At 45.4% G+C, this 18598-nt stretch overlaps 13 non-coding genes across 13 annotated transcripts; all 13 read right to left on the bottom strand.

Moving 5' to 3' along the window:
* Positions 1-80: 80 nt before the first annotated feature.
* trnag-ucc (transfer RNA glycine (anticodon UCC)) lies at positions 81-152 on the bottom strand. Its single transcript has one exon. It is a non-coding gene; the product is annotated as a tRNA-Gly (tRNA).
* A 1375-nt stretch (positions 153-1527) lies between these two features.
* trnas-aga (transfer RNA serine (anticodon AGA)) lies at positions 1528-1609 on the bottom strand. Its single transcript has one exon. It is a non-coding gene; the product is annotated as a tRNA-Ser (tRNA).
* Positions 1610-3625: 2016 nt separating this feature from the next.
* On the bottom strand, positions 3626-3707 carry trnas-aga (transfer RNA serine (anticodon AGA)). Its single transcript has one exon. It is a non-coding gene; the product is annotated as a tRNA-Ser (tRNA).
* Positions 3708-4282: 575 nt separating this feature from the next.
* On the bottom strand, positions 4283-4354 carry trnag-ucc (transfer RNA glycine (anticodon UCC)). Its single transcript has one exon. It is a non-coding gene; the product is annotated as a tRNA-Gly (tRNA).
* A 1375-nt stretch (positions 4355-5729) lies between these two features.
* On the bottom strand, positions 5730-5811 carry trnas-aga (transfer RNA serine (anticodon AGA)). Its single transcript has one exon. It is a non-coding gene; the product is annotated as a tRNA-Ser (tRNA).
* A 2016-nt stretch (positions 5812-7827) lies between these two features.
* Positions 7828-7909, bottom strand: trnas-aga (transfer RNA serine (anticodon AGA)). Its single transcript has one exon. It is a non-coding gene; the product is annotated as a tRNA-Ser (tRNA).
* Positions 7910-8484: 575 nt separating this feature from the next.
* trnag-ucc (transfer RNA glycine (anticodon UCC)) lies at positions 8485-8556 on the bottom strand. Its single transcript has one exon. It is a non-coding gene; the product is annotated as a tRNA-Gly (tRNA).
* Positions 8557-9925: 1369 nt separating this feature from the next.
* Positions 9926-10007, bottom strand: trnas-aga (transfer RNA serine (anticodon AGA)). Its single transcript has one exon. It is a non-coding gene; the product is annotated as a tRNA-Ser (tRNA).
* Positions 10008-10582: 575 nt separating this feature from the next.
* On the bottom strand, positions 10583-10654 carry trnag-ucc (transfer RNA glycine (anticodon UCC)). Its single transcript has one exon. It is a non-coding gene; the product is annotated as a tRNA-Gly (tRNA).
* A 1381-nt stretch (positions 10655-12035) lies between these two features.
* trnas-aga (transfer RNA serine (anticodon AGA)) lies at positions 12036-12117 on the bottom strand. Its single transcript has one exon. It is a non-coding gene; the product is annotated as a tRNA-Ser (tRNA).
* A 575-nt stretch (positions 12118-12692) lies between these two features.
* trnag-ucc (transfer RNA glycine (anticodon UCC)) lies at positions 12693-12764 on the bottom strand. The gene has a single exon. It is a non-coding gene; the product is annotated as a tRNA-Gly (tRNA).
* Positions 12765-17171: 4407 nt separating this feature from the next.
* trnas-aga (transfer RNA serine (anticodon AGA)) lies at positions 17172-17253 on the bottom strand. Its single transcript has one exon. It is a non-coding gene; the product is annotated as a tRNA-Ser (tRNA).
* Positions 17254-17827: 574 nt separating this feature from the next.
* On the bottom strand, positions 17828-17899 carry trnag-ucc (transfer RNA glycine (anticodon UCC)). The gene has a single exon. It is a non-coding gene; the product is annotated as a tRNA-Gly (tRNA).
* Between the last annotated feature and the right edge of the window lie 699 nt (positions 17900-18598).

The raw sequence follows: 18598 nt of genomic DNA, 5'->3' as shown, positions 1-18598 counted from the left end.
ATTTGCAGAAAGAGCGGAGAACGTTTTTAGTGTAAAGGAGCACGCAGCCCACATGCTTGAACAGCACTGCTAGTGGGAACTGCGATGGCCGGGAATCGAACCCGGGTCAACTGCTTGGAAGGCAGCTATGCTCGCCACTATACCACCATCGCTGTGAAAGACTGCAACATTACTGATTCATTGTCCAGTTTATACAGCTTTTCAGGACAATTAACAAGGTGGGCATTGTGATTACACGCTTGTCAGGTTCTAAACTGGTCAAAAGGTAGATCACTAAAAAGACTAGTGCTTTCATGCAACTGCACATTTAATCTCATCAGCAAAGCTTCTTTGCTACTCAAGTGTGGCCTCTCACGCATTTAACCTCTTGCGTGATTGTTAGCACCTTGAGAGTGGCAATGGTCACACGAGTTCTTCAGGTCACACCAGACTAGGTGCGAATAGGTGTGAATCTGTCTTGGGACGAATCTGGGACGAGGACGTCTTTGGCTCCTCTTTCAAGTTATTGGACTTTGGCAAAAAGGTTTTACGCTTAATTAAAAAATGAGAACAAGTGTCTGTGTCTCGAATACAAAGTGGGAGCTGGTTCCACAGAGAGGGGCCTGAAAAGTGATGGCTCTTCCTTCCATTGTACTTTTAAATCCCCTCAGAAACCAGCAGTCTGAGAGCAAAGCAGTCTGTTGGGATGATATGGCACTGTGAGATCTTGTAGACAAAAGTGGTCATGATTATTCAAGACCTTGTGTGTGAGGGCAAGTATTTGGATTTTTATTTGGTATTTAATAGGGAGCCAATGAAGAGAGAAGTCCATATGGGGGAAATATACTCTCTCCTTCCAGTCCCTGACTGTACTCTGGATGCAGCGTTTTGGAAGTAGTGTAAAGACTTTTCAGGAAGCTTTCAGGACACTGTGAAAATACTGAATTTGAATAGTGGAGGCTAGAAGTAGTGAATGCATCCTTCCTCTCTATCATTAGATGGAGAGAGTGTACAAAGGCCGGCATAGTGGGTCTGTGGCCACTCTTGCTTGCGCTTTTGCGTGTCTGTCAGCCAGCTGTGGAGAAGAGCAAAGTTATTACATACAAAGAGCTGAAGTGAAAAGCAGTGTTCCAGACAATGAAATCTGTCCACTGTTTGTGCTTTTCATGCAGAAATGTTTGATGTTTGAAGCTATTTCTGCTGTTGTCCCATTCCCGGTGAAATCCGCTGTCCCTCCAATCCCAATCCTCTTGCAAAGCAATCAGCATTTGCCAGACGCATCAGTCATCGGCTTGCGGCGGCGGTACTCAGACAGGATCCTGGACGACTACACAGGGGCACGTCTGGGGTGGCTAATAGACCGATTGAAGGATGCCACGTTTACTGAATATGTGCCTAATTTTGTCAGGACATAGCTGGGTCCATTGCTTCTGCGTGCTCTATTTTCACAAGCAAAGGCCTGGCTCTTTCTCCTGGCACCATCTCAGGTGATCTCCATGCCGTGGCTTCTTCTCAAATCAACGTCTGGACTGCCGCAAAACAGCTGACCGTTGTCGACAGGATTCGAACCTGTGCGGGGAGACCCCAATGGATTTCTAGTCCATCGCCTTGACCGCTCGGCCACAACAACCACATTTGGCTGTCGAACTACATACTTGAAAGACATACGTCTTCCAAGTCCTACGCCACACGTCTTTCAAGTAGGATGTGCACAACAACGGCCACGCTGGATTGTAAATGCGGTAGCTGCATGGCTTTGGTGCGAAAGCTTGTGGTTTTGCAGTTGCGTCAGATCGGTGCAGCACAGCTGCGGTTGAAGCTAGCTGGCTGACATTAGCTTGCTTGTTTGCATGAACAGTAACACACACAGCTGATGATTTTGCCACCGCAAAGAGCTGATCAGTACATGGTTAGTAAAATGTTATCTTCATTCCAAACATTCAGCACAACGTTTAAAGTGGGACTGGCTGTCTTTATGAAGAAGTAACGTGTGCAATCCCAGTTTCATGTAAGAAGGTATAGGTATGAAGTGATGAGAACTCAAAGCCTGTGTGAACAGTGGTTTTCCACAGCAAACGGTAGCAGCGAGGCCGATGAAGAATGCACCTGGCTTGACATTGTAAGCATTTGCAGAACGAGCGGAGAAAGTTTTTAGTGTTAAAGAGTACGCAGCCCACATGCTTGAACAGCACTGCTAGTGGCAACTGCGATGGCCGTGAATCGAACCCGGGTCAACTGCTTGGAAGGCAGGTATGCTCGCCACTATACCACCATCGCTGTGAAAGACTGCAACATTACTGATTCATTGTCCGGTTTATACAGCTTTTCAGGACAATTAACAAGGTGGGCATTGTGATTACACGCTTGTCAGGTTCTAAACTGGTCAAAAGGTAGATCACTAAAAAGACTAGTGCTTTCATGCAACTGCACATTTAATCTCATCAGCAAAGCTTCTTTGCTACTCAAGTGTGGCCTCTCACGCATTTAACCTCTTGCGTGATTGTTAGCACCTTGAGAGTGGCAATGGTCACACGAGTTCTTCAGGTCACACCAGACTAGGTGCGAATAGGTGTGAATCTGTCTTGGGACGAATCTGGGACGAGGACGTCTTTGGCTCCTCTTTCAAGTTATTGGACTTTGGCAAAAAGGTTTTACGCTTAATTAAAAAATGAGAACAAGTGTCTGTGTCTCGAATACAAAGTGGGAGCTGGTTCCACAGAGAGGGGCCTGAAAAGTGATGGCTCTTCCTTCCATTGTACTTTTAAATCCCCTCGGAAACCAGCAGTCTGAGAGCAAAGCAGTCTGTTGGGATGATATGGCACTGTGAGATCTTGTAGACAAAAGTGGTCGTGATTATTCAAGACCTTGTGTGTGAGGGCAAGTATTTGGATTTTTATTTGGGATTTAATAGGGAGCCAATGAAGAGAGAAGTCCATATGGGGGAAATATACTCTCTCCTTCCAGTCCCTGACTGTACTCTGGATGCAGCGTTTTGGAAGTAGTGTAAAGACTTTTCAGGAAGCTTTTAGGACACTGTGAAAATACTGAATTTGAATAGTGGAGGCTAGAAGTAGTGAATGCATCCTTCCTCTCTATCATTAGATGGAGAGAGTGTACAAAGGCCGGCATAGTGGGTCTGTGGCCACTCTTGCTTGCGCTTTTGCGTGTCTGTCAGCCAGCTGTGGAGAAGAGCAAAGTTATTACATACAAAGAGCTGAAGTGAAAAGCAGTGTTCCAGACAATGAAATGTGTCCACTGTTTGTGCTTTTCATGCAGAAATGTTTGATGTTTGAAGCTATTTCTGCTGTTGTCCCATTCCCGGTGAAATCCGCTGTCCCTCCAATCCCAATCCCAGTCCTCCTGCAAAGCAATCAGCATTTGCCAGACGCATCAGTCATCGGCTTGCGGCGGCGGTACTCAGACAGGATCCTGGACGACTACACAGGGGCACGTCTGGGGTGGCTAATAGACCGATTGAAGGATGCCACGTTTACTGAATATGTGCCTAATTTTGTCAGGACACAGCTGGGTCCATTGCTTCTGCGTGCTCTATTTTCACAAGCATTTCTCCTGGCACCATCTCAGGTGATCTCCATGCCGTGGCTTCTTCTCAAATCAACGTCTGGACTGCCGCAAAACAGCTGACCGTTGTCGACAGGATTCGAACCTGTGCGGGGAGACCCCAATGGATTTCTAGTCCATCGCCTTGACCGCTCGGCCACAACAACCACATTTGGCTGTCGAACTACATACTTGAAAGACATACGTCTTCCAAGTCCTACGCCACACGTCTTTCAAGTAGGATGTGCACAACAACGGCCACGCTGGATTGTAAATGCGGTAGCTGCATGGCTTTGGTGCGAAAGCTTGTGGTTTTGCAGTTGCGTCAGATCGGTGCAGCACAGCTGCGGTTGAAGCTAGCTGGCTGACATTAGCTTGCTTGTTTGCATGAACAGTAACACACACAGCTGATGATTTTGCCACCGCAAAGAGCTGATCAGTACATGGTTAGTAAAATGTTATCTTCATTCCAAACATTCAGCACAACGTTTAAAGTGGGACTGGCTGTCTTTATGAAGAAGTAACGTGTCCAATCCCAGTTTCATGTAAGAAGGTATAGGTATGAAGTGATGAGAACTCAAAGCCTGTGTGAACAGTGGTTTTCCACAGCAAACGGTAGCAGCGAGGCCGATGAAGAATGCACCTGGCTTGACACTGTAAGCATTTGCAGAAAGAGCGGAGAACGTTTTTAGTGTAAAAGAGTACACAGCCCACATGCTTGAACAGCACTGCTAGTGGGAACTGCGATGGCCGGGAATCGAACCCGGGTCAACTGCTTGGAAGGCAGCTATGCTCGCCACTATACCACCATCGCTGTGAAAGACTGCAACGTTACTGATTCATTGTCCGGTTTATACAGCTTTTCAGGACAATTAACAAGGTGGGCATTGTGATTACACGCTTGTCAGGTTCTAAACTGGTCAAAAGGTAGATCACTAAAAAGACTAGTGCTTTCATGCAACTGCACATTTAATCTCATCAGCAAAGCTTCTTTGCTACTCAAGTGTGGCCTCTCACGCATTTAACCTCTTGCGTGATTGTTAGCACCTTGAGAGTGGCAATGGTCACACGAGTTCTTCAGGTCACACCAGACTAGGTGCGAATAGGTGTGAATCTGTCTTGGGACGAATCTGGGACGAGGACGTCTTTGGCTCCTCTTTCAAGTTATTGGACTTTGGCAAAAAGGTTTTACGCTTAATTAAAAAATGAGAACAAGTGTCTGTGTCTCGAATACAAAGTGGGAGCTGGTTCCACAGAGAGGGGCCTGAAAAGTGATGGCTCTTCCTTCCATTGTACTTTTAAATCCCCTCAGAAACCAGCAGTCTGAGAGCAAAGCAGTCTGTTGGGATGATATGGCACTGTGAGATCTTGTAGACAAAAGTGGTCATGATTATTCAAGACCTTGTGTGTGAGGGCAAGTATTTGGATTTTTATTTGGTATTTAATAGGGAGCCAATGAAGAGAGAAGTCCATATGGGGGAAATATACTCTCTCCTTCCAGTCCCTGACTGTACTCTGGATGCAGCGTTTTGGAAGTAGTGTAAAGACTTTTCAGGAAGCTTTCAGGACACTGTGAAAATACTGAATTTGAATAGTGGAGGCTAGAAGTAGTGAATGCATCCTTCCTCTCTATCATTAGATGGAGAGAGTGTACAAAGGCCGGCATAGTGGGTCTGTGGCCACTCTTGCTTGCGCTTTTGCGTGTCTGTCAGCCAGCTGTGGAGAAGAGCAAAGTTATTACATACAAAGAGCTGAAGTGAAAAGCAGTGTTCCAGACAATGAAATCTGTCCACTGTTTGTGCTTTTCATGCAGAAATGTTTGATGTTTGAAGCTATTTCTGCTGTTGTCCCATTCCCGGTGAAATCCGCTGTCCCTCCAATCCCAATCCTCTTGCAAAGCAATCAGCATTTGCCAGACGCATCAGTCATCGGCTTGCGGCGGCGGTACTCAGACAGGATCCTGGACGACTACACAGGGGCACGTCTGGGGTGGCTAATAGACCGATTGAAGGATGCCACGTTTACTGAATATGTGCCTAATTTTGTCAGGACATAGCTGGGTCCATTGCTTCTGCGTGCTCTATTTTCACAAGCAAAGGCCTGGCTCTTTCTCCTGGCACCATCTCAGGTGATCTCCATGCCGTGGCTTCTTCTCAAATCAACGTCTGGACTGCCGCAAAACAGCTGACCGTTGTCGACAGGATTCGAACCTGTGCGGGGAGACCCCAATGGATTTCTAGTCCATCGCCTTGACCGCTCGGCCACAACAACCACATTTGGCTGTCGAACTACATACTTGAAAGACATACGTCTTCCAAGTCCTACGCCACACGTCTTTCAAGTAGGATGTGCACAACAACGGCCACGCTGGATTGTAAATGCGGTAGCTGCATGGCTTTGGTGCGAAAGCTTGTGGTTTTGCAGTTGCGTCAGATCGGTGCAGCACAGCTGCGGTTGAAGCTAGCTGGCTGACATTAGCTTGCTTGTTTGCATGAACAGTAACACACACAGCTGATGATTTTGCCACCGCAAAGAGCTGATCAGTACATGGTTAGTAAAATGTTATCTTCATTCCAAACATTCAGCACAACGTTTAAAGTGGGACTGGCTGTCTTTATGAAGAAGTAACGTGTGCAATCCCAGTTTCATGTAAGAAGGTATAGGTATGAAGTGATGAGAACTCAAAGCCTGTGTGAACAGTGGTTTTCCACAGCAAACGGTAGCAGCGAGGCCGATGAAGAATGCACCTGGCTTGACATTGTAAGCATTTGCAGAACGAGCGGAGAACGTTTTTAGTGTTAAAGAGTACGCAGCCCACATGCTTGAACAGCACTGCTAGTGGCAACTGCGATGGCCGTGAATCGAACCCGGGTCAACTGCTTGGAAGGCAGGTATGCTCGCCACTATACCACCATCGCTGTGAAAGACTGCAACATTACTGATTCATTGTCCGGTTTATACAGCTTTTCAGGACAATTAACAAGGTGGGCATTGTGATTACACGCTTGTCAGGTTCTAAACTGGTCAAAAGGTAGATCACTAAAAAGACTAGTGCTTTCATGCAACTGCACATTTAATCTCATCAGCAAAGCTTCTTTGCTACTCAAGTGTGGCCTCTCACGCATTTAACCTCTTGCGTGATTGTTAGCACCTTGAGAGTGGCAATGGTCACACGAGTTCTTCAGGTCACACCAGACTAGGTGCGAATAGGTGTGAATCTGTCTTGGGACGAATCTGGGACGAGGACGTCTTTGGCTCCTCTTTCAAGTTATTGGACTTTGGCAAAAAGGTTTTACGCTTAATTAAAAAATGAGAACAAGTGTCTGTGTCTCGAATACAAAGTGGGAGCTGGTTCCACAGAGAGGGGCCTGAAAAGTGATGGCTCTTCCTTCCATTGTACTTTTAAATCCCCTCGGAAACCAGCAGTCTGAGAGCAAAGCAGTCTGTTGGGATGATATGGCACTGTGAGATCTTGTAGACAAAAGTGGTCGTGATTATTCAAGACCTTGTGTGTGAGGGCAAGTATTTGGATTTTTATTTGGGATTTAATAGGGAGCCAATGAAGAGAGAAGTCCATATGGGGGAAATATACTCTCTCCTTCCAGTCCCTGACTGTACTCTGGATGCAGCGTTTTGGAAGTAGTGTAAAGACTTTTCAGGAAGCTTTTAGGACACTGTGAAAATACTGAATTTGAATAGTGGAGGCTAGAAGTAGTGAATGCATCCTTCCTCTCTATCATTAGATGGAGAGAGTGTACAAAGGCCGGCATAGTGGGTCTGTGGCCACTCTTGCTTGCGCTTTTGCGTGTCTGTCAGCCAGCTGTGGAGAAGAGCAAAGTTATTACATACAAAGAGCTGAAGTGAAAAGCAGTGTTCCAGACAATGAAATGTGTCCACTGTTTGTGCTTTTCATGCAGAAATGTTTGATGTTTGAAGCTATTTCTGCTGTTGTCCCATTCCCGGTGAAATCCGCTGTCCCTCCAATCCCAATCCCAGTCCTCCTGCAAAGCAATCAGCATTTGCCAGACGCATCAGTCATCGGCTTGCGGCGGCGGTACTCAGACAGGATCCTGGACGACTACACAGGGGCACGTCTGGGGTGGCTAATAGACCGATTGAAGGATGCCACGTTTACTGAATATGTGCCTAATTTTGTCAGGACACAGCTGGGTCCATTGCTTCTGCGTGCTCTATTTTCACAAGCATTTCTCCTGGCACCATCTCAGGTGATCTCCATGCCGTGGCTTCTTCTCAAATCAACGTCTGGACTGCCGCAAAACAGCTGACCGTTGTCGACAGGATTCGAACCTGTGCGGGGAGACCCCAATGGATTTCTAGTCCATCGCCTTGACCGCTCGGCCACAACAACCACATTTGGCTGTCGAACTACATACTTGAAAGACATACGTCTTCCAAGTCCTACGCCACACGTCTTTCAAGTAGGATGTGCACAACAACGGCCACGCTGGATTGTAAATGCGGTAGCTGCATGGCTTTGGTGCGAAAGCTTGTGGTTTTGCAGTTGCGTCAGATCGGTGCAGCACAGCTGCGGTTGAAGCTAGCTGGCTGACATTAGCTTGCTTGTTTGCATGAACAGTAACACACACAGCTGATGATTTTGCCACCGCAAAGAGCTGATCAGTACATGGTTAGTAAAATGTTATCTTCATTCCAAACATTCAGCACAACGTTTAAAGTGGGACTGGCTGTCTTTATGAAGAAGTAACGTGTCCAATCCCAGTTTCATGTAAGAAGGTATAGGTATGAAGTGATGAGAACTCAAAGCCTGTGTGAACAGTGGTTTTCCACAGCAAACGGTAGCAGCGAGGCCGATGAAGAATGCACCTGGCTTGACATTGTAAGCATTTGCAGAAAGAGCGGAGAACGTTTTTAGTGTAAAAGAGTACGCAGCCCACATGCTTGAACAGCACTGCGAGTGGGAACTGCGATGGCCGGGAATCGAACCCGGGTCAACTGCTTGGAAGGCAGCTATGCTCGCCACTATACCACCATCGCTGTGAAAGACTGCAACATTACTGATTCATTGTGCGGTTTATACAGCTTTTCAGGACAATTAACAAGGTGGGCATTGTGATTACACGCTTGTCAGGTTCTAAACTGGTCAAAAGGTAGATCACTAAAAAGACTAGTGCTTTCATGCAACTGCACATTTAATCTCATCAGCAAAGCTTCTTTGCTACTCAAGTGTGGCCTCTCACGCATTTAACCTCTTGCGTGATTGTTAGCACCTTGAGAGTGGCAATGGTCACACGAGTTCTTCAGGTCACACCAGACTAGGTGCGAATAGGTGTGAATCTGTCTTGGGACGAATCTGGGACGAGGACGTCTTTGGCTCCTCTTTCAAGTTATTGGACTTTGGCAAAAAGGTTTTACGCTTAATTAAAAAATGAGAACAAGTGTCTGTGTCTCGAATACAAAGTGGGAGCTGGTTCCACAGAGAGGGGCCTGAAAAGTGATGGCTCTTCCTTCCATTGTACTTTTAAATCCCCTCGGAAACCAGCAGTCTGAGAGCAAAGCAGTCTGTTGGGATGATATGGCACTGTGAGATCTTGTAGACAAAAGTGGTCGTGATTATTCAAGACCTTGTGTGTGAGGGCAAGTATTTGGATTTTTATTTGGGATTTAATAGGGAGCCAATGAAGAGAGAAGTCCATATGGGGGAAATATACTCTCTCCTTCCAGTCCCTGACTGTACTCTGGATGCAGCGTTTTGGAAGTAGTGTAAAGACTTTTCAGGAAGCTTTTAGGACACTGTGAAAATACTGAATTTGAATAGTGGAGGCTAGAAGTAGTGAATGCATCCTTCCTCTCTATCATTAGATGGAGAGAGTGTACAAAGGCCGGCATAGTGGGTCTGTGGCCACTCTTGCTTGCGCTTTTGCGTGTCTGTCAGCCAGCTGTGGAGAAGAGCAAAGTTATTACATACAAAGAGCTGAAGTGAAAAGCAGTGTTCCAGACAATGAAATGTGTCCACTGTTTGTGCTTTTCATGCAGAAATGTTTGATGTTTGAAGCTATTTCTGCTGTTGTCCCATTCCCGGTGAAATCCGCTGTCCCTCCAATCCCAATCCCAGTCCTCCTGCAAAGCAATCAGCATTTGCCAGACGCATCAGTCATCGGCTTGCGGCGGCGGTACTCAGACAGGATCCTGGACGACTACACAGGGGCACGTCTGGGGTGGCTAATAGACCGATTGAAGGATGCCACGTTTACTGAATATGTGCCTAATTTTGTCAGGACACAGCTGGGTCCATTGCTTCTGCGTGCTCTATTTTCACAAGCATTTCTCCTGGCACCATCTCAGGTGATCTCCATGCCGTGGCTTCTTCTCAAATCAACGTCTGGACTGCCGCAAAACAGCTGACCGTTGTCGACAGGATTCGAACCTGTGCGGGGAGACCCCAATGGATTTCTAGTCCATCGCCTTGACCGCTCGGCCACAACAACCACATTTGGCTGTCGAACTACATACTTGAAAGACATACGTCTTCCAAGTCCTACGCCACACGTCTTTCAAGTAGGATGTGCACAACAACGGCCACGCTGGATTGTAAATGCGGTAGCTGCATGGCTTTGGTGCGAAAGCTTGTGGTTTTGCAGTTGCGTCAGATCGGTGCAGCACAGCTGCGGTTGAAGCTAGCTGGCTGACATTAGCTTGCTTGTTTGCATGAACAGTAACACACACAGCTGATGATTTTGCCACCGCAAAGAGCTGATCAGTACATGGTTAGTAAAATGTTATCTTCATTCCAAACATTCAGCACAACGTTTAAAGTGGGACTGGCTGTCTTTATGAAGAAGTAACGTGTCCAATCCCAGTTTCATGTAAGAAGGTATAGGTATGAAGTGATGAGAACTCAAAGCCTGTGTGAACAGTGGTTTTCCACAGCAAACGGTAGCAGCGAGGCCGATGAAGAATGCACCTGGCTTGACATTGTAAGCATTTGCAGAAAGAGCGGAGAACGTTTTTAGTGTAAAAGAGTACGCAGCCCACATGCTTGAACAGCACTGCTAGTGGGAACTGCGATGGCCGGGAATCGAACCCGGGTCAACTGCTTGGAAGGCAGCTATGCTCGCCACTATACCACCATCGCTGTGAAAGACTGCAACATTACTGATTCATTGTGCGGTTTATACAGCTTTTCAGGATAATTAACAAGGTGGGCATTGTGATTACACGCTTGTCAGGTTCTAAACTGGTCAAAAGGTAGATCACTAAAAAGACTAGTGCTTTCATGCAACTGCACATTTAATCTCATCAGCAAAGCTTCTTTGCTACTCAAGTGTGGCCTCTCACGCATTTAACCTCTTGCGTGATTGTTAGCACCTTGAGAGTGGCAATGGTCACACGAGTTCTTCAGGTCACACCAGACTAGGTGCGAATAGGTGTGAATCTGTCTTGGGACGAATCTGGGACGAGGACGTCTTTGGCTCCTCTTTCAAGTTATTGGACTTTGGCAAAAAGGTTTTACGCTTAATTAAAAAATGAGAACAAGTGTCTGTGTCTCGAATACAAAGTGGGAGCTGGTTCCACAGAGAGGGGCCTGAAAAGTGATGGCTCTTCCTTCCATTGTACTTTTAAATCCCCTCAGACACCAGCAGTCTGAGAGCAAAGCAGTCTGTTGGGATGATATGGCACTGTGAGATCTTGTAGACAAAAGTGGTCGTGATTATTCAAGACCTTGTGTGTGAGGGCAAGTATTTGGATTTTTATTTGGGATTTAATAGGGAGCCAATGAAGAGAGAAGTCCATATGGGGGAAATATACTCTCTCCTTCCAGTCCCTGACTGTACTCTGGATGCAGCGTTTTGGAAGTAGTGTAAAGACTTTTCAGGAAGCTTTTAGGACACTGTGAAAATACTGAATTTGAATAGTGGAGGCTAGAAGTAGTGAATGCATCCTTCCTCTCTATCATTAGATGGAGAGAGTGTACAAAGGCCGGCATAGTGGGTCTGTGGCCACTCTTGCTTGCGCTTTTGCGTGTCTGTCAGCCAGCTGTGGAGAAGAGCAAAGTTATTACATACAAAGAGCTGAAGTGAAAAGCAGTGTTCCAGACAATGAAATGTGTCCACTGTTTGTGCTTTTCATGCAGAAATGTTTGATGTTTGAAGCTATTTCTGCTGTTGTCCCATTCCCGGTGAAATCCGCTGTCCCTCCAATCCCAATCCCAGTCCTCCTGCAAAGCAATCAGCATTTGCCAGACGCATCAGTCATCGGCTTGCGGCGGCGGTACTCAGACAGGATCCTGGACGACTACACAGGGGCACGTCTGGGGTGGCTAATAGACCGATTGAAGGATGCCACGTTTACTGAATATGTGCCTAATTTTGTCAGGACACAGCTGGGTCCATTGCTTCTGCGTGCTCTATTTTCACAAGCAAAGGCCCGGCTCTTTCTCCTGGCACCATCTCAGGTGATCTCCATGCCGTGGCTTCTTCTCAAATCAACGTCTGGACTGCCGCAAAACAGCTGACCGTTGTCGACAGGATTCGAACCTGTGCGGGGAGACCCCAATGGATTTCTAGTCCATCGCCTTGACCGCTCGGCCACAACAACCACATTTGGCTGTCGAACTACATACTTGAAAGACATACGTCTTCCAAGTCCTACGCCACACGTCTTTCAAGTAGGATGTGCACAACAACGGCCACGCTGGATTGTAAATGCGGTAGCTGCATGGCTTTGGTGCGAAAGCTTGTGGTTTTGCAGTTGCGTCAGATCGGTGCAGCACAGCTGCGGTTGAAGCTAGCTGGCTGACATTAGCTTGCTTGTTTGCATGAACAGTAACACACACAGCTGATGATTTTGCCACCGCAAAGAGCTGATCAGTACATGGTTAGTAAAATGTTATCTTCATTCCAAACATTCAGCACAACGTTTAAAGTGGGACTGGCTGTCTTTATGAAGAAGTAACGTGTCCAATCCCAGTTTCATGTAAGAAGGTATAGGTATGAAGTGATGAGAACTCAAAGCCTGTGTGAACAGTGGTTTTCCACAGCAAACGGTAGCAGCGAGGCCGATGAAGAATGCACCTGGCTTGACATTGTAAGCATTTGCAGAAAGAGCGGAGAACGTTTTTAGTGTAAAAGAGTACGCAGCCCACATGCTTGAACAGCACTGCTAGTGGGAACTGCGATGGCCGGGAATCGAACCCGGGTCAACTGCTTGGAAGGCAGCTATGCTCGCCACTATACCACCATCGCTGTGAAAGACTGCAACATTACTGATTCATTGTGCGGTTTATACAGCTTTTCAGGATAATTAACAAGGTGGGCATTGTGATTACACGCTTGTCAGGTTCTAAACTGGTCAAAAGGTAGATCACTAAAAAGACTAGTGCTTTCATGCAACTGCACATTTAATCTCATCAGCAAAGCTTCTTTGCTACTCAAGTGTGGCCTCTCACGCATTTAACCTCTTGCGTGATTGTTAGCACCTTGAGAGTGGCAATGGTCACACGAGTTCTTCAGGTCACACCAGACTAGGTGCGAATAGGTGTGAATCTGTCTTGGGACGAATCTGGGACGAGGACGTCTTTGGCTCCTCTTTCAAGTTATTGGACTTTGGCAAAAAGGTTTTACGCTTAATTAAAAAATGAGAACAAGTGTCTGTGTCTCGAATACAAAGTGGGAGCTGGTTCCACAGAGAGGGGCCTGAAAAGTGATGGCTCTTCCTTCCATTGTACTTTTAAATCCCCTCAGACACCAGCAGTCTGAGAGCAAAGCAGTCTGTTGGGATGATATGGCACTGTGAGATCTTGTAGACAAAAGTGGTCGTGATTATTCAAGACCTTGTGTGTGAGGGCAAGTATTTGGATTTTTATTTGGGATTTAATAGGGAGCCAATGAAGAGAGAAGTCCATATGGGGGAAATATACTCTCTCCTTCCAGTCCCTGACTGTACTCTGGATGCAGCGTTTTGGAAGTAGTGTAAAGACTTTTCAGGAAGCTTTTAGGACACTGTGAAAATACTGAATTTGAATAGTGGAGGCTAGAAGTAGTGAATGCATCCTTCAATTCAATTTCAATTCAATTCAATTTTATTTATACAGCGCCAAATCACAACAAAAGTCGCCTCAAGGCGCTTTATATTGTACAGTAGATCGCACAATAATAAATACAGAGAAAAACCCAACAATCATATCATATGACCCCCTATGAGCAAGCACTTTGGCGACAGTGGGAAGGAAAAACTCCCTTTTAACAGGAAGAAACCTCCGGCAGAACCAGGCTCAGGGAGGGGCGGCCATCTGCTGCGACCGGTTGGGGTGAAAGAAGGAAAACAGGATGAAAGACATGCTGTGGACGAGAGACAGAGATTAATAACAGATATGATTCGATGCAGAGAGGTCTATTAACACATAGTGAGTGAGAAGGTGACTGGAAAGGAAAAACTCAATGCATCATGGGAATCCCCGGCAGCCTATGTCTATTGCAGCATAACTAAGGGAGGATTCAGGGTCACCTGGTCCAGCCCTAACTATATGCTTTAGCAAAAAGGAAAGTTTTAAGCCTAATCTTAAAAGTAGAGATAGTGTCTGTCTCCCGAATCCAAACTGGAAGCTGGTTCCACAGAAGAGGGGCCTGAAAACTGAAGGCTCTCCCTCCCATTCTACTTTTAAATACTCTAGGAACAGCAAGTAAGCCTGCAGAGCGAGAGCGAAGTGCTCTAATAGGGTGATATGGTACTACAAGGTCATTAAGATAAGATGGGGCCTGATTATTTAAGACCTTGTAAGTGAGGAGCAGGAGTTTGAATTCAATTCTGGATTTAACAGGAAGCCAATGAAGGGAAGCCAAGACAGGAGAAATATGCTCTCTCTTTCTAGTCCCTGTCAGTACTCTTGCTGCAGCATTTTGGATTAACTGAAGACTTTTCAGCGAGTTTTTAGGACATCCTGATAATAACGAGTTACAGTAGTCCAGCCTGGAAGTAATGAAGGCATGAACTAGTTTTTCAGCATCACTCTGAGACAGGATATTTCTAATTTTAGAGATGTTGCGCAAATGGAAGAAAGCGGTCTTACATATTTGTTTAATATGTGCCTTGAAGGACATGTCCTGGTCAAAAATGACTCCAAGGTTCCTCACAGCATTACTGGAGGCCAAGGTAATGCCATCCATAGTAAGGATCTGCTTAGATGCCATATTTCTAAGATTTTCAGGACCAAGTACAATAACCTCAGTTTTATCTGAATTAAGAAGCAGGAAGTTAGCGGCCATCCAGGTCTTTATGTCTTTAAGACATTCCTGCAGTTTAACTAATTGGTGTGTGTTACCTGGCTTCATGGATAGATAGAGCTGCGTATCATCTGCATAGCAGTGGAAATTTATGCTATGTCTTCTAATGATGCTGCCTAGGGGAAGCATGTATAATGTAAATAGAATTGGTCCTAGCACTGAACCCTGTGGAACACCATAATTGACCTTAGTGGGTGAAGAGGACTCTCCATTTACTTGAACAAATTGGAGTCTATTAGATAGATATGATACAAACCACTGCAGTGCAGTACCTGTAATACCTACAGCATGTTCTAATCGCTCTAATAAGATATTATGGTCAACAGTATCGAACGCAGCACTAAGGTCTAGCAGAACAAGCACAGAGATGAGTCCACTGTCAGAGGCCATAAGAAGATCATTTGTAACCTTCACTAAAGCTGTTTCTGTGCTGTGATGAGCTCTGAAACCTGACTGAAACTCTTCAAATAAGCCATTCCTCTGCAGATGATCTGTTAGCTGTTTGACAACTACTCTTTCAAGGATTTTTGATATGAAAGGAAGGTTGGATATTGGCCTATAATTAGCTAAGACAGCTGGGTCTAGAGATGGCTTTTTGAGTAAAGGTTTAACTACAGCCACCTTGAAGGCCTGTGGTACATAGCCGATTATTAGAGATAGATTGATCATATTTAAGATTGAAGAATTAATTAATGGCAGGACTTCTTTGAGCAGTTTTGTAGGAATGGGGTCTAAAAGACACGTTGATGGTTTAGAGGAAGTAATTATTGAAGTTAACTCAGAAAGATCAATTGGAGAAAAAGAGTCTAACTTAACATCAATGGTACTAAAAGTAGCTGTAGACGATATTACATCTGTGGGATGATTATTGGTAATTTTTTCTCTAATGATAAAAATTTTATTTCTGAAGAAGTTCATGAAGTCATTACTAGTTAACGTTAAAGGGATTGTTGGCTCAGTAGAGCTCTGACTTTTTGTCAGCCTGGCTACAGTGCTGAAGAGAAACCTGGGGTTGTTCTTATTTTCTTCAATCAGTGACGAATAGTAAGATGTTCTGGCTTTGCGGAGGGCTTTCTTATAAAGCAACAAACTATTTCTCCAGGCTAAATGATGATCCTCTAAATTTGTGACACGCCATTTCCTCTCCAGCTTACGAGTTATCTGCTTTAGGCTACGTGTTTGAGAATTATACCACGGAGTCAGGTACTTCTGATTTGAGACTTTAGTTTTCACTGGAGCTACAGTATCCAGAGTCGTACGTAGTGAGGAGGTAAAATTATTAACAAGATAATCGACCTCTGTTGGAGTAGCGTTCAGGTAGCTGTCCTGCTCTATGTTGGTACAGGGCATTGAAGATGATAACAGTGGGTGGATTATATTCTTAAACTTAGTTACAGCACTTTCAGAAAGACATCTACTTTGATAAAGTCTACTCTCCACTGCTGTGTAATCAATTATTGTAAATGTAAATGTTATCAGGAAATGATCAGACAGCAGAGGGTTTTCAGGAAACACTGTTAAATGTTCAGTTTCTAAGCCATATGTTAAAACAAGATCTAGAGTGTGATTAAAGTGGTGGGTGGGTTCTTTTACATTTTGAGAGAAGCCAATTGAGTCTAATAACAGATTAAATGCAATTTTGAGGCTGTCATTTTTAGCATCTACATGGATGTTAAAATCACCCACAATAATTATTTTATCTGAGCTGAGCACTAAATCAGATAAAAAGTCTGAGAAATCAGAGAGAAACTCTGTGTAAGGCCCAGGTGGACGATAGATGATTAACGTGTGCAATCCTTCCTCTCTATCATTAGATGGAGAGAGTGTACAAAGGCTGGCATAGTGGGTCTGTGGCCACTCTTGCTTGCGCTTTTGCGTGTCTGTCAGCCAGCTGTGGAGAAGAGCAAAGTTATTACATACAAAGAGCTGAAGTGAAAAGCTGTGTTCCAGACAATGAAATGTGTCCACTGTTTGTGCTTTTCATGCAGAAATGTTTGATGTTTGAAGCTATTTCTGCTGTTGTCCCATTCCCGGTGAAATCCGCTGTCCCTCCAATCCCAATCCCAGTCCTCTTGCAAAGCAATCAGCATTTGCCAGACGCATCAGTCATTGGCTTGCGGCGGCGGTACTCAGACAGGATCCTGGACGACTACACAGGGGCACGTCTGGGGTGGCTAATAGACCGATTGAAGGATGCCACGTTTACTGAATATGTGCCTAATTTTGTCAGGACATAGCTGGGTCCATTGCTTCTGCGTGCTCTATTTTCACAAGCAAAGGCCTGGCTCTTTCTCCTGGCACCATCTCAGGTGATCTCCATGCCGTGGCTTCTTCTCAAATCAACGTCTGGACTGCCGCAAAACAGCTGACCGTTGTCGACAGGATTCGAACCTGTGCGGGGAGACCCCAATGGATTTCTAGTCCATCGCCTTGACCGCTCGGCCACAACAACCACATTTGGCTGTCGAACTACATACTTGAAAGACATACGTCTTCCAAGTCCTACGCCACACGTCTTTCAAGTAGGATGTGCACAACAACGGCCACTCTGGATTGTAAATGCGGTAGCTGCATGGCTTTGGTGCGAAAGCTTGTGGTTTTGCAGTTGCGTCAGATCGGTGCAGCACAGCTGCGGTTGAAGCTAGCTGGCTGACATTAGCTTGCTTGTTTGCATGAACAGTAACACACACAGCTGATGATTTTGCCACCGCAAAGAGCTGATCAGTACATGGTTAGTAAAATGTTATCTTCATTCCAAACATTCAGCACAACGTTTAAAGTGGGACTGGCTGTCTTTATGAAGAAGTAACGTGTCCAATCCCAGTTTCATGTAAGAAGGTATAGGTATGAAGTGATGAGAACTCAAAGCCTGTGTGAACAGTGGTTTTCCACAGCAAACGGTAGCAGCGAGGCCAATGAAGAATGCACCTGGCTTGACACTGAAGCATTTGCAGAAAGAGCGGAGAACGTTTTTAGTGTCAAAGAGTACACAGCCCACATGCTTGAACAGCACTGCTAGTGGCAACTGCGATAGCCGGGAATCGAACCCGGATCAACTGCTTGGAAGGCAGCTATGCTCGCCACTATACCACCAACGCTGTGAAAGACTGCAACATTACTGATTCATTGTCCGGTTTATACAGCTTTTCAGGACAATTAACAAGGTGGGCATTGTGATTACACGCTTGTCAGGTTCTAAACTGGTCAAAAGGTAGATCACTAAAAAGACTAGTGCTTTCATGCAACTGCACATTTAATCTCATCAGCAAAGCTTCTTTGCTACTCAAGTGTGGCCTCTCACGCATTTAACCTCTTGCGTGATTGTTAGCACCTTGAGAGTGGCAATGGTCACACGAGTTCTTCAGGTCACACCAGACTAGGTGCGAATAGGTGTGAATCTGTCTTGGGACGAATCTGGGACGAGGACGTCTTTGGCTCCTCTTTCAAGTTATTGGACTTTGGCAAAAAGGTTTTACGCTTAATTAAAAAATGAGAACAAGTGTCTGTGTCTCGAATACAAAGTGGGAGCTGGTTCCACAGAGAGGGGCCTGAAAAGTGATGGCTCTTCCTTCCATTGTACTTTTAAATCCCCTCGGAAACCAGCAGTCTGAGAGCAAAGCAGTCTGTTGGGATGATATGGCACTGTGAGATCTTGTAGACAAAAGTGGTCGTGATTATTCAAGACCTTGTGTGTGAGGGCAAGTATTTGGATTTTTATTTGGGATTTAATAGGGAGCCAATGAAGAGAGAAGTCCATATGGGGGAAATATACTCTCTCCTTCCAGTCCCTGACTGTA

The sequence above is a fragment of the Pelmatolapia mariae genome, linkage group LG9 (assembly GCF_036321145.2).
Source record: "Pelmatolapia mariae isolate MD_Pm_ZW linkage group LG9, Pm_UMD_F_2, whole genome shotgun sequence".
Lineage (NCBI taxonomy): Eukaryota > Metazoa > Chordata > Actinopteri > Cichliformes > Cichlidae > Pelmatolapia > Pelmatolapia mariae.
This window is presented reverse-complemented; position numbering and strand designations above follow the sequence as displayed.